Source organism: Pyxicephalus adspersus, chromosome 3 (genome assembly GCF_032062135.1).
Source record: "Pyxicephalus adspersus chromosome 3, UCB_Pads_2.0, whole genome shotgun sequence".
Taxonomy (NCBI): Eukaryota; Metazoa; Chordata; class Amphibia; order Anura; family Pyxicephalidae; genus Pyxicephalus; species Pyxicephalus adspersus.
The window spans coordinates 88,264,763-88,276,940 of record NC_092860.1 but is presented as its reverse complement, the minus strand read 5'-3'; positions in this window follow the sequence as shown (position 1 = coordinate 88,276,940).

Here is a 12,178-nt window from a genome sequence, read left to right as displayed (position 1 = left end):
GCAACCACTAATGCACAATAGAAGTAGCATCCGTTCTCCTCTATCCTAATGGAGTTCATCTCTCTTTCTCTTGTTCTCTTTGGACATACGGGGTTCTTGTTGGTACAATACATTTTTTTTGCTCATTAATAAGCCTCACACATGTACCTAGGCTTTATATGACTCATTTACAGCAGGTACTATGAAAAGTCTCACTAAATGTGAACCAAAAAAAAACAGCATTATATTGTGTCCAGGAACATCCTCAGTACCTAAAAAAAGTAAATATATACAAAGTAATAATGTAGTCTGTAAATCAAAAATTAACAAACACCACCATCGAATAAAATGTTTTCAAAACTGAACCTTTTCCCTAATGGTTTCTTATCACTGCTACAATTTCAGCATGCAAAGTTTTAATAATATATGTTCATAAAAGGGGCATTAATTATGATTATTGGAGAAACACTCTAAAGGTGTTCTAATGTGTCATGATTAATACAGTAAGTCAGTTCATAAGTGAATTCATTAGTGCATTCATTAGCACATCCCATTTATAAAATTGCTGTTTTACAACAACACAGAGAGAGTGTCACATTAGGTAATGTAACATGAATCAAACTTGTTATGTTGATTTAGAAACTGGAACCTTTATGTCAATTATCATTGCATACTAAAGATAACGCACTCCTCTTAGCAAAGCTTATTTTTATATTCTGTAAATTTAACATTATAAACTTTTTAAAAGATAGACATTCAACTAGACAATTTCATGCCGAGCTGCACAAATACAATAATTGCATAGAATAAAAAATTATATAATTTAGGTAGGTTACATTTTAGTAGATGCAGCACTGTGAAAATATTAACCCTTTTGTTTGTTGTATGACAGCCAATTTTATTTGCTCCATTAGTTATCTGGCACTATTTGGGTTGTCATGCCTGTATCATAAAGCTTTAAAACTATAAATTAAACTTAATTATTTTCTGTACTATAATATTTCTGTCACTAAATCAAATTCATTGATTTATTAAAGGGAATGTAAAATATATAGGAACTTGTAGTAAAACAGGGATATGTTGATTTTATGTAAAAATCTACACTCACCTGTTGTTTGGTCTTGCATACTGACAATGATTTCTTGAGTACAAAAATATATTTTCCTATTGAGCTATTTTTAAACAGAGGCTAGGAAAAAGGTATTTGTTTCTTTCGCAATACATTTTTTTAATCTTTTTATTGTGTTGAATTCTTCCTGGAAAAATATAGTGCTTACTTAGAATTTATACATACCATACCATACATATGGACTGGTACGGACCACTAAATTCACTAAACTCAGACTGGGCATGCGCGGGGAGCCGTGTGTCACTTAAAGGAGAAGAAACTTTCTCCAGAGTGACTTCATAATGCCAGAACCCACCCACTACCCAGTCTATCTTCTCCAGTCTTGGAGAGCTTTAAAATATCAGGCCTATCGGATGGCTAGTGAGCTTTATGGCCAGTAAGCTTTGTGACAACATAAAATTCTTTTCCCACAATACTTGCATAAGGGTTCATTCTATGTATATAATATACTAATGAAAAATTATTATCAAAAAACCACAACATTTTTGAAAATAATGAAGGAGACATTTTGGATTCTGCGTATTGGAGGTCTCCCACAGTTGTCTTAATTTATAGCTCACATACTGGTAATTTTTTATGTTTGAACTGCAAGTAGCAAATAATGAACATTCTATAGCTTTTACCATATCCAATAAAAATATAATACCAGCAGAGTACTGTATATGTTTCAATAAAAGTACCAAATATAGAAAATCTCTCTAAATTGGCACAAAATGCTTATAAGGATTGTTTTGAGAGATGCTATAAATTGCCATGTTACTAGCATGTTCTTAGAAATTACAGAATCATTATGAATCATACTCTGAAGAGCTTTAGAAAGAACATTTCCTATGTAAGCTATTAAATATAATGTTTTGCTTCCCTTTCATATACCTTACAGTAACTATGGAAAATACTGTACACATTACTTATAATAAGTAATTATAATAAAGGTTCTTTTATTGTACACATATAAATAATTGTAAATGTAATGCTAGCCATTAAGTCTGTCTAGAACAATTACTTTGGGAAACATTTAACATTTATACTTCCATTTATTGGACAGATGATTCACAAAGACACTGGCAAAATTTCAGGTTTAAATGGAAGTAGCATGAATGCTGATTGTCTCAGAACACTTAGTGGTTCTGTGATGTTAAAGTGCATTCATTTACAGTAGTAGATTGGACAGAATGTGATTTTTTCTTTTGTCATAATAAGATAAACAAAAGCAGACCAGCCCTATGCAGATCTGCATCTGACATGGTGGGAAACAGTGTTTTTTTCATTGGAACACAATGAGATTGATAGTCAGGTATTCATTTGAAGATTGATGGTGGGGTCTATGTTTGAAGGATTGTTTTACTAAGGGACTGTAGGCTGTAACAACGTAAACACCCTAAACTTTGCTAGTAAATCAACCCTAGTGTTACAGTATTTGTTGGTGGCATGTGGTAATGATATACAGAGGCACAAATGGACCCACACTTCTACTCGTTTTAGGTGCATTGACACACAGTGGTTTCTTTTGGATCTTACAGGTACAACCTTGCCTTATGTGGTAATGACATCTTTTTGTGTTAGAATGATAGTCAGTTTACTAAAGAAGGAGCAGGTGACAATTAATCATTACTTGGTTTCCCATGACTATAAAGGGCATATCCAATGTTGATTTGTCATCCTTACTCTTTGAACGAGTGACTGGCCCCTCACCTATATCATCATGTGTTGCTGGGGCTGATGCCTCTAACCCACTTTCTACCCTTGTCTGCATGTTTCCTTTCCTCCCCTTATGTAGCATAAATGCCTCCTCTGTGTCTGAAGATTCTTCCAATTGTGGGTATATATGGAGGAGAGCAAGGTGCAGGAGGTCCAGATGCATGGGTCGGTACATGTGGGGCCCTTGTATCTCATGAGTGGTGCTGTAGTCTATCCTGTAAAATCTTTATGTGTACCAAACTTGCCCACAAGCCCGCATATAAAGCCCAATCTAATTCGGGTATTTGGGGGTCTAATTTGTATCCCCACCCAGTATCCTCATCTAAACACATTCCCAGTGTGTAACTAATGTGAATACCTGAAAAAGAGCCATCTACTGGAAATAGATTATGACATCTGAGACTGATAGTGCCATAATTCATATTAAGGGTAAAAGGGTAAGTATAATATTCTCATGAGTTCCCCATGATGTAAATATTAAACAATCACCTAAACAGAAAACAGCAATACAATATAAGCAGAAAGAGATAAGTACTTATACTATAATCAGACAGAGACTAGCACCCTTTGTGCACAATAACCTAGGGATCCAATCCCTTTAAATCACTCAGAGGACCCAGCTCTCTATTTCGAGGGGAGCGCTGCCACAGCACTCTTTGTAATTAACACTAAGCTAACAATGGGTCCTTTGAAGTACTCAGGGTGACACAGGGAAGGGTAGAAAGTAAGTTCTGTTGCCTGGTCCCAGACCAGTACCCTCTATGGTGCTAGGCTCTGTTTGCGGCGCCGGGAGAGTAAAACACAACACACAGGTGATGGTTTCAACTACTCAAAGTTTATTGGCCCAAAGGTAAGATTATATACTCAAATCAAAGCATGAGGACTGTGTGATATGCCCTGTCTGGCTGTGCTCTCTCTTTAGATGGCTACACTAATGTCACCTCTCTGTAGAAGAAATGTGGAAGAATTAAAACTCCCTAAGACTGGAGAAGAAAACTATCATGGGAAAACCTGAATTATGCAGCAAACCTGGAATAGATCTGGTCTAGGATTGAAAACATTGGCCGAATATGTGCTTAATTTGGTTGTGATTGCAGTGAATGTAAGCTAAAGTAAAGAGCTCACTGACCAAGTTGCTCGTTTCACGAAGCAGAACCAGAATCTAGGGCACAAATTTACATGCTGCAAATCATCACAATGAATTTCAGTTTGGGTTCTGTTCATCATTTTAGCGATTTCAAACTTGTGAGAAGAAAACTATTAATAAAATATATTATTAAGCATAACATATTTTCAAAAGAAAAAACACATCTATTTATGGCAAGAGCTTTAACAACAGAATCTGTCTTGTGCAGTTTTCTACTCTATCCAGCACAATTTTGATTTATGTCAATTTACTAAACACATTTTTTAACTAAGGCTGTTCACACCAACACCTACACATAACTGCATTTTCATTGACGTTTAGGTTGTTTTTATTAGGATTATTACAATGATACTTTGTCATTATGAGTCTTTACTACAAATCACAAAATTTAGTGCATGGATTTATAATCATATCTCAAGTCAGGTTCTAGATGTAACCTAAACCAATGTGTAAGGAACTTACCCGCCCTGCGAGCCCGCGGTGTCCCTGGGGTTCCCAGCCACAGAGGGAGACGCCGCAGTAGCAGGCATCAGCGGAATATATGGAATGTTCCATTAAAACAGGAACAAAAAAGCCTGAAATCTGTCTGCAGTACCTTCCTCAAAATAAACTTGTATCATGACACATTAACACATTTGATTTATGAAAACAGGAATTAAAATATAGACTTAAAATTAACCCTGAAAAATAATGCTTTCAATGCTTTCAGTTCCCATATGTATTTTTCTGAAATTTTCCTCTACTGTAACTTTACTGTACTGTACTGTTTACTGTACTTTGTGAACTTATGCCAATGAATGTTTTCATATTTTATTAGATAGGCAGCCTTTTAGAACACAATGTATAATATTATCACTCAAACACATGTTCATACAAGAATTGTGCTACTGAGATTTATCCAGTATTTCACCAAAGTCAGCATGACACCAACCCATGGCTGCACATCAAGTTTATCGTGCACATAACTAGAAATACTGTTGTTCATCATATACATTTGTGTTTAAAAGTGAATGACTCAAAGTAACTGGCCTTGAATCTATGTGAATAGAAAAAAACTAATCAATTTAAAGGTAATTTTTAATAGATGCACAACAATAACGAATGTATTCTGAATGATCATATTGCTAGATTATCACCAGTTTTTAATACAACTGGAAACTCCAAACATACCAAATTGATGGCTCATATAATTGAATCTTGGATTACTTATTGCTGGTCATACGTAATGGTATGTTTAAAATATTGGGGTTTATTGTATGCTGATTTTCATATTTCCTTGTAATACTTTGCAGATAATTGGAATAGATATACTTTGTGGTAACCATTTGAATATTTAGTTTCAAATAAATCTGATGAAACAAAAGTTCTTGTTGATTCGTTTTGTGTATGATGGAAAAAAGTACCTAAATGTGAACTATGTGCATAGTAGATGGGAATATGTTACTTAAAACTTATTTGAAAAGAATTAAATAGACATGAACCAGTGTACTGGGAAGTGCTAATTCTTGAAGATTTTTAGCATCCCACTGCAGTCCCACTGATACCACTCACAAAAGTTGAGAATTTCGAGTCGGTAATCCAAGGCTGATTTTTCCCCTCAGTGGGAAAAATTGCTGTTGTTTAATTGTAATTCATAACTGTGATTTTTCTTGGCTAACAGTCAAACTGGAGCAAAACCTGATCAATTTAATTGGCTTATGGATAAATATATGCTGCGATTTCAGTTGGATAACACTGAATATATGTGAAAAACATATATAGTGAATTCTAAAAATAGTTTCTCCAAAATTATTTTTCTTTTTGTGCCAAATGTTTTATTTATTCTAAGTAAATATTTTTATAGCAATTGCACAGCTGTGAAATTTCGGAAAACTCATAGTTAAAAGTCACTGATGGCCAACCCATATTACGATCCAGATTATCCATCTGTTTTCTAGCCACCGGCTGTGGTGCTCAGACATCTTAATTGCTCCTTCTTCTTGGGTAATCATTTTATGATAGGTTTATTGTCACATCTTCCTTATCAGGGCAAAGCATTGCAATGTGCCCCAGTGACAAATTATACATTGTGACAGAAGACAGGCCTACTTTTATAAGTGCAATAAAGCACTTTTCAGGTGGAAGGAGTTCAGTGCATTTCAATAAATCAAGGACTTTTTGTGATTTTACACAGATTTTATACTGCTGATTAGCTCATTAGTGAGGTTAATTGGATACATTTACTGGCAGAGGTACAGAGAGTTATTGAGAGAATATGAACCAAGAAGCTGAGAATGAGGAATATCAAATGACAAAAAACCTAAAAGCATGGCTTATAGAAGTTTTTTTTCAATGGTCTTTTTTTCCGTCTTTTAATAAAGTTGTCAAAAATACAGTTCTAACAAGATTATAAACAACGTTGAACTGTAATGTCTAAAAATATAGTAATCAGTTCTCTCAAATAAATAATAGAACGTTTGGCAAATAGAATGCAGCATTGCAGAATAGAGCCCATTGACACACTTAATAAATATTGCTTAACATTTTTAATAAATGCCCTGTTGTGGTGCTCCATGTCAGCCTTTGAATAAATTGGCATGTAACAATGATGAACAAAATTCACAATTTAATTTTCACCAAATTTTTTTTTTGAAAAATGCATGTGAAAATGAATTCCAGCAAAAACATAGGGGTAAGAAGGAAGGTGACATTTGAGGGCTGCATTATGAGTTATATTACAAAAAACTCTTAGAGAAGCTTATTTCTGTTACAAAATGCTTACATTATGTGAAATGCAGCTTACTATGGTATATTTGCAGAATTGTTTTGCTGAGACCTGGAGTTTCACAGCAACCAGAAAGATACCTCAGCCTTGAGAGATAAAAATACATTTTTAAGGGGGGACTACCACAACCCCCATCCCTACCAGAGAAGCTCATACTTCCCTAAACAGCTGCTGAAATAAAACATGTTTTTCTACAATAGTGCAGAGTGTGTTGTATTACTTTCTAGAATGGCTGTTGTTCTGTTAATTGATATTTGTGTTTTTGGTTGGCATTTTGTTTTGCTTGCATGCATCTTTTTTTTTTAAGAACATCCTGATCCCTCTTCATATTTTAATATTCATATATGGTGGGTTCCACCAAGAGGAGTGACCCAATCATTCAGAAAAGATAATTTTTAAAGTGCCCAGCCTTAAAAAGCAGTAGAATTATAGAAGAAAGAGGAGAAAAGACAGGCTTTTGTAGGGCACAACTTTTTATCCTCTAAATTGAAATGTTATTAATTTAAATTGATCCTAAACACTAAACAGAGTCCTCCTGTGCTAGAGCTAAACTAACACTGGTTCACTGTTCTAACATTTAGAAAATGGTCAAAGCGTATTGGATAACAAATATAACAGCAAATCGTGTTCCCTTCCCGATGGGTACCACCCCGTGGGGCTTCTTCAGGGGATTGGGGGTTGGAGTAAACAATATAGACTAATCACACAATGTGATAAAGTGATACTATAATCAATGTATTGCTATAGTGTAGAAAACTTAAAAAATATTGCTGAGACTTTGTTTGACCAAAAGAACACACGTCTGGTACCGGCTGATACTCAGGGAGGAAATAAAACCACAAAAAGAGGTTTGGACATGCTTATCAGGGGGAAAGGATATAAAGGTATACAAAAGATTAACCTGTGTTTAATATAAAACTGTTGCTATATAATACATTAGTGTTTAAAAATGTCCTTACTTTGGTCACCCGCTGAAAATATACAAAGGGGTAAAATGTTATTTGGTGGTTTTTCCTGCCAAGGAATTTTAATATGATTAGTGAGAGATTCTAAACAAAATGTAAATAATAAGAAATTTATTACTAGTAAACATACAGTGGAATTCAAGAGTATGAAAGTTATTTATATGTTTAATACTCACAGGACTAAATTGCGGTGCAATCTATGGTAAATAAATTGTATAAGGAAAATAAGTAGGTAAATTAATGTATTTAACAAAGTAACCACTAGAGGGCATATTTGTAGCAATTACCTGTGACACCTGTGTACCTGTGTGTAACAGGTAATTGCTACTGCACTGCAGCTGCCTATCGTTGGAAGATTTTCCTGTGTGCAGGGCATTTGAACTCAAAATTGAGTTTGGATGGGTCATATTACAAGTTCCAATCCACAGTCAGAATAGTTCAATTTTGAGTTGGAATAGACTTGAATTGATTTGAACTATCCAACTACCGCTACTAACTATGAAGTAAACTCACAACCGTGTATATGCTACTTCTATGCTAGTTAAGAACAAGTTAAATATTTTAGGTTAGAACACTGTGGACCAATGCAAATAGCTAGTATGGATCTGGCAAAGTGGTATTGGAAAATATTGTACCTTCACTAAGCCTAGAAACATTATTGTTACAATAGAGAAATATAACACTGGTCAACAAACATTTCCTTGCCAAACAGATTAAAGTCATTTTAAGTTATGTTTGATACACAGATTCCAAATGTGGTATTGGTTTTGCTGATTGGCTCTAGTTTTTGAAAATACAGATTTCAAACTCTGAGTGGAACTGTCTATGAAAAGCTGCCAGTCTTCTGCTCGGTATTCTGGTATTCACATATAGGTTAGTAGTCCATGGATGTTACAACAGTACACAAAGTCTCCATCTTCACTGAAATATGGTCTGAGTGTCACCTCTCTTGTCCTATAAACCGTTATTTTACCTTCCGGCCTCAGACAGTTCTTTTCTTTCAGCCTGGATGCTAAAAGTTCAGATGCCTGTTTTGACAGACTTAGGTCACGTATTAAATCATTGAGCTCTTCTTGGGAGAACTGCTGGTTTTATGAAACACTTCCTTCATATTCACTTCCACTGCTAACTCCTGGATTACACTCCAAACCCTGAATATCCTCCATGTCATATACAGGAATATCAGGGAGTGTACTGAACAATGGTATGGGAACATCAGCACCATGCGGCACAGGTCGTCTTGCTAATTCCAAATCAGGGTACTCCGACTTGTTTTTCTTGTTTTTCTTTCTCTTTCACAGCACAAAAATAACAATCATTATGAGGTACACCAAATAGGTACACCAAATTTCAAACTTTTCAGTTTTCCATTTTTCCACTGACGTAGACACAAGTCTACACAAGTTTTGCATACCATATGGGAATCCCAATACTTATCTTGGTCCCCCAGTTTAATACCAAAATATGCAAGATATGCTTGTTTCACAAATTCTGTAATGTTTCTTCGCTATTTTGCTGAGAATATTCACCACAAATGTAGCAAAATACATCAGCGTCATTTAAACAACTTCTTCTTGATGAACTCATATTTCTGTAAAAAAAGAAAATGTATGAATAAAAAGAAGGCAAATGAAAGTTTCATAAAAATAATGCTACATTTAATATAAAAAATGCAAAACAATAAATGAATAAAGATTGATAATAATATGCTGTGTTAACATTTGTTGTTGGTAAAATCGTCTATTCCAATACCTGTATCACACTAACTAGAGCCAATTCAATGAAACTGATGTAATTTCTGGATTCAGCAGACCTGAAAACATTTCTTTTAGCTATTTAATTCTATGTAGTTTTATCAAAAATGTGGAATAAAGAAAAACTGACAGTGTCTGTGTAAAACCCTTCCTCTAGTTACCTTATGAGTACCTCTCCAGCACTTCCTTTAATGTAGCCATTATCAAAATTCATGAATCAGTTGGTGTTAGAACTGGTGACATCGCCATCTGAGATCATGGCAATGTAGTGGACAGGGCTTGATTTTAGTGACTGGTCTGGGAACTGCATCAGAAAATAAGACATCCATATACCCCAATTGCTTGGTATTTTTTAATGGCCACCATTGTGAGCTGCAGAAGAGTACTTGAGTTGATATAGGAGGGATGGGGGAGGGTGGGGGGTGAGGTTACAAAGACACTTTTACTTTGCCCTCAGTGGACAAGATGACAGGGTCTCCTTTATTATTTTTAGGAAGAACGTGCATGTAAAGCAAATTTTATTTTTTCTTTAACATCCAAAGTCTAGCTTAAAAGTTTGATTACAATTGTTTGTTTGGTTTTTTTTGTGTTTAACAATAGAACTTCTAATAATGTATTCACTTAAAACATTCACCATCTAAATAACAATGTTTTGTTTCAGGGGCTGCCAAAGGCAAACCAAAAACCTAACTTTTTTCTGACAGGAACTATTAAAAAAAGATATGAATACCACACAAATCCTTCTTAACAAAAGGAAATGTTTTGTTTATGCTTTACCCTTCAGTGGATTCAAAAATGATTGTTTTCGAAAATTCTTAAAGAATTCTGCCAAACTCTTTGCAATGTGTGTTTAAATGCGATAACCTCTCATTTCTAAACATGTGAAATGAAAAATGAGTTTTGTTTTTTTATAACACCCTGTATTAAAAATGTTATAGCACTTACATAGATGTAAGGATTTTTTCATGGAGAAAAGCTGTGCAGAAAAAAATAATTACATCATACATTTTTCAGTTTTACACTCGTTACAAACAGAAGGCACAAGGGAAAATATCCAAGCATAATCCAAAAAAATCCAAAAAATCAAAAATGAATAAAAAGCAACAAAGCAGTTGAATTTTAGATGTGCTGCTATGTGGAACATAGCACCCATAAATACTGTCTAAAATGTCAGGCCTGAGAGACATTTAATGCCATTTTAATTCTAATTTTATTAATATTTTATTCGCAGTGAGATTTTGTGACTTTATAGAACAATGAATTAGATGTACAATAGCTTACATCACCACTCAAATTACTTCAAAATGATGATGATCTAAACATATACGCAAACGTACAGTGTAAGTACATTTTCCACTGTATAGTAGTAGTTTCCTAACCTTTTTAACATAGTGAAACCCTTTAAAATAGCTTTCAGATCTTCAGGAAACCTCTACTATAATTGCAAATGTCTCTTACATTATTGGCCAGTGGGAAGAATGTCTCCGTTACAGATAAGTGAAGGGATCATTGGTGTCAGTATTAGGTGACCTGAAATACACAACTTGCTCGTGGCTCAAGGAATCCCTTGTAACATCCTGAGGAACCCTAGGAGTTCACAGATGAACACTGGTATACAGTATGGTTAAGTTTCAGATTTTACATTTGCTGTCTATGTCCCTTAACTTGCTGTACCAGAGACAATGCAGATACGTTTTCTTAAAAGTTGTACCAGGACAGATATCCCCATTCCAAAATTTCCTTTTATCATTAATTCTTTTTATAACTTAGTAAATGTTGGAATTCCAATTAATGTCTGTACCAGGCAAACTTTAGATTTATCATCACGTTTTATACCAGGCACAATGGTGGGGTTTAATCATCATATATAGCTAGACTTCATAATGAAAATTATTGTAAATACAGCACCCAAAATAGTTAAATAACATGTTTTCATTATAATAACACTATGGTTTAATCATCATTTTAAATTCTTACAGAAAGCTTCCTTTTGCAGTCACTGGAACAATTTACTTAATAGTCCGGTGTCTTATGACAATAGTTGTTTATGTTTTCATGTGCAATCACATTTATAAACACGTTTCTTAATCAACAATGTTACTTCATAATACAACATAATTAAATTCAAATAATTACATTTAAATAATGTATAACAATAAGCTTGATTGTATTATGTTTGACTTTATGTGGATTGCTTTTTTTCTGGACAACTTTGATTGTTTGTTAATCCTGAAGAACAGCAGACAGTTTAAATCATGTTTATTAATTTAAATCTATTTTTCATTTATTTGTTAGCTTATATGGGATTTGTTCACATTTTCATTTCACCAGGCTTTGCAGATGAGATTTTTATATGTTTTCATTTTTATAGTTTTGTATATGTATAACAATGATTTTGAGTTCCTAGTACCTAGTATCTGGTGGGATTGCTTAGGCCAACCCACAGACAGGTTAGTAGGCCCACTCGGCTTTGGCTGGGTGGTGTTGGTACCCAGCCCCTGTCAGGAGCTTTACACCCCGGGGGGTCTGGGGAATTTGGGTGGCCCTTCCTCTTTAGAGGAGGGATCACAAAAGCACCCTAGTTCATGTTGTTTTTGTGGTGTGTTTTGTGAAGTGTTGGCACATTCACTTTTTTACTGGGCGCCAAGGTTTTTGTTTAGAGGATAACTATTACCGAGATTCAAAAAAAAAAAATGATTGTGAGTTCTTGCATCAAAATTCCAATTATGAGGTTTAGATTTG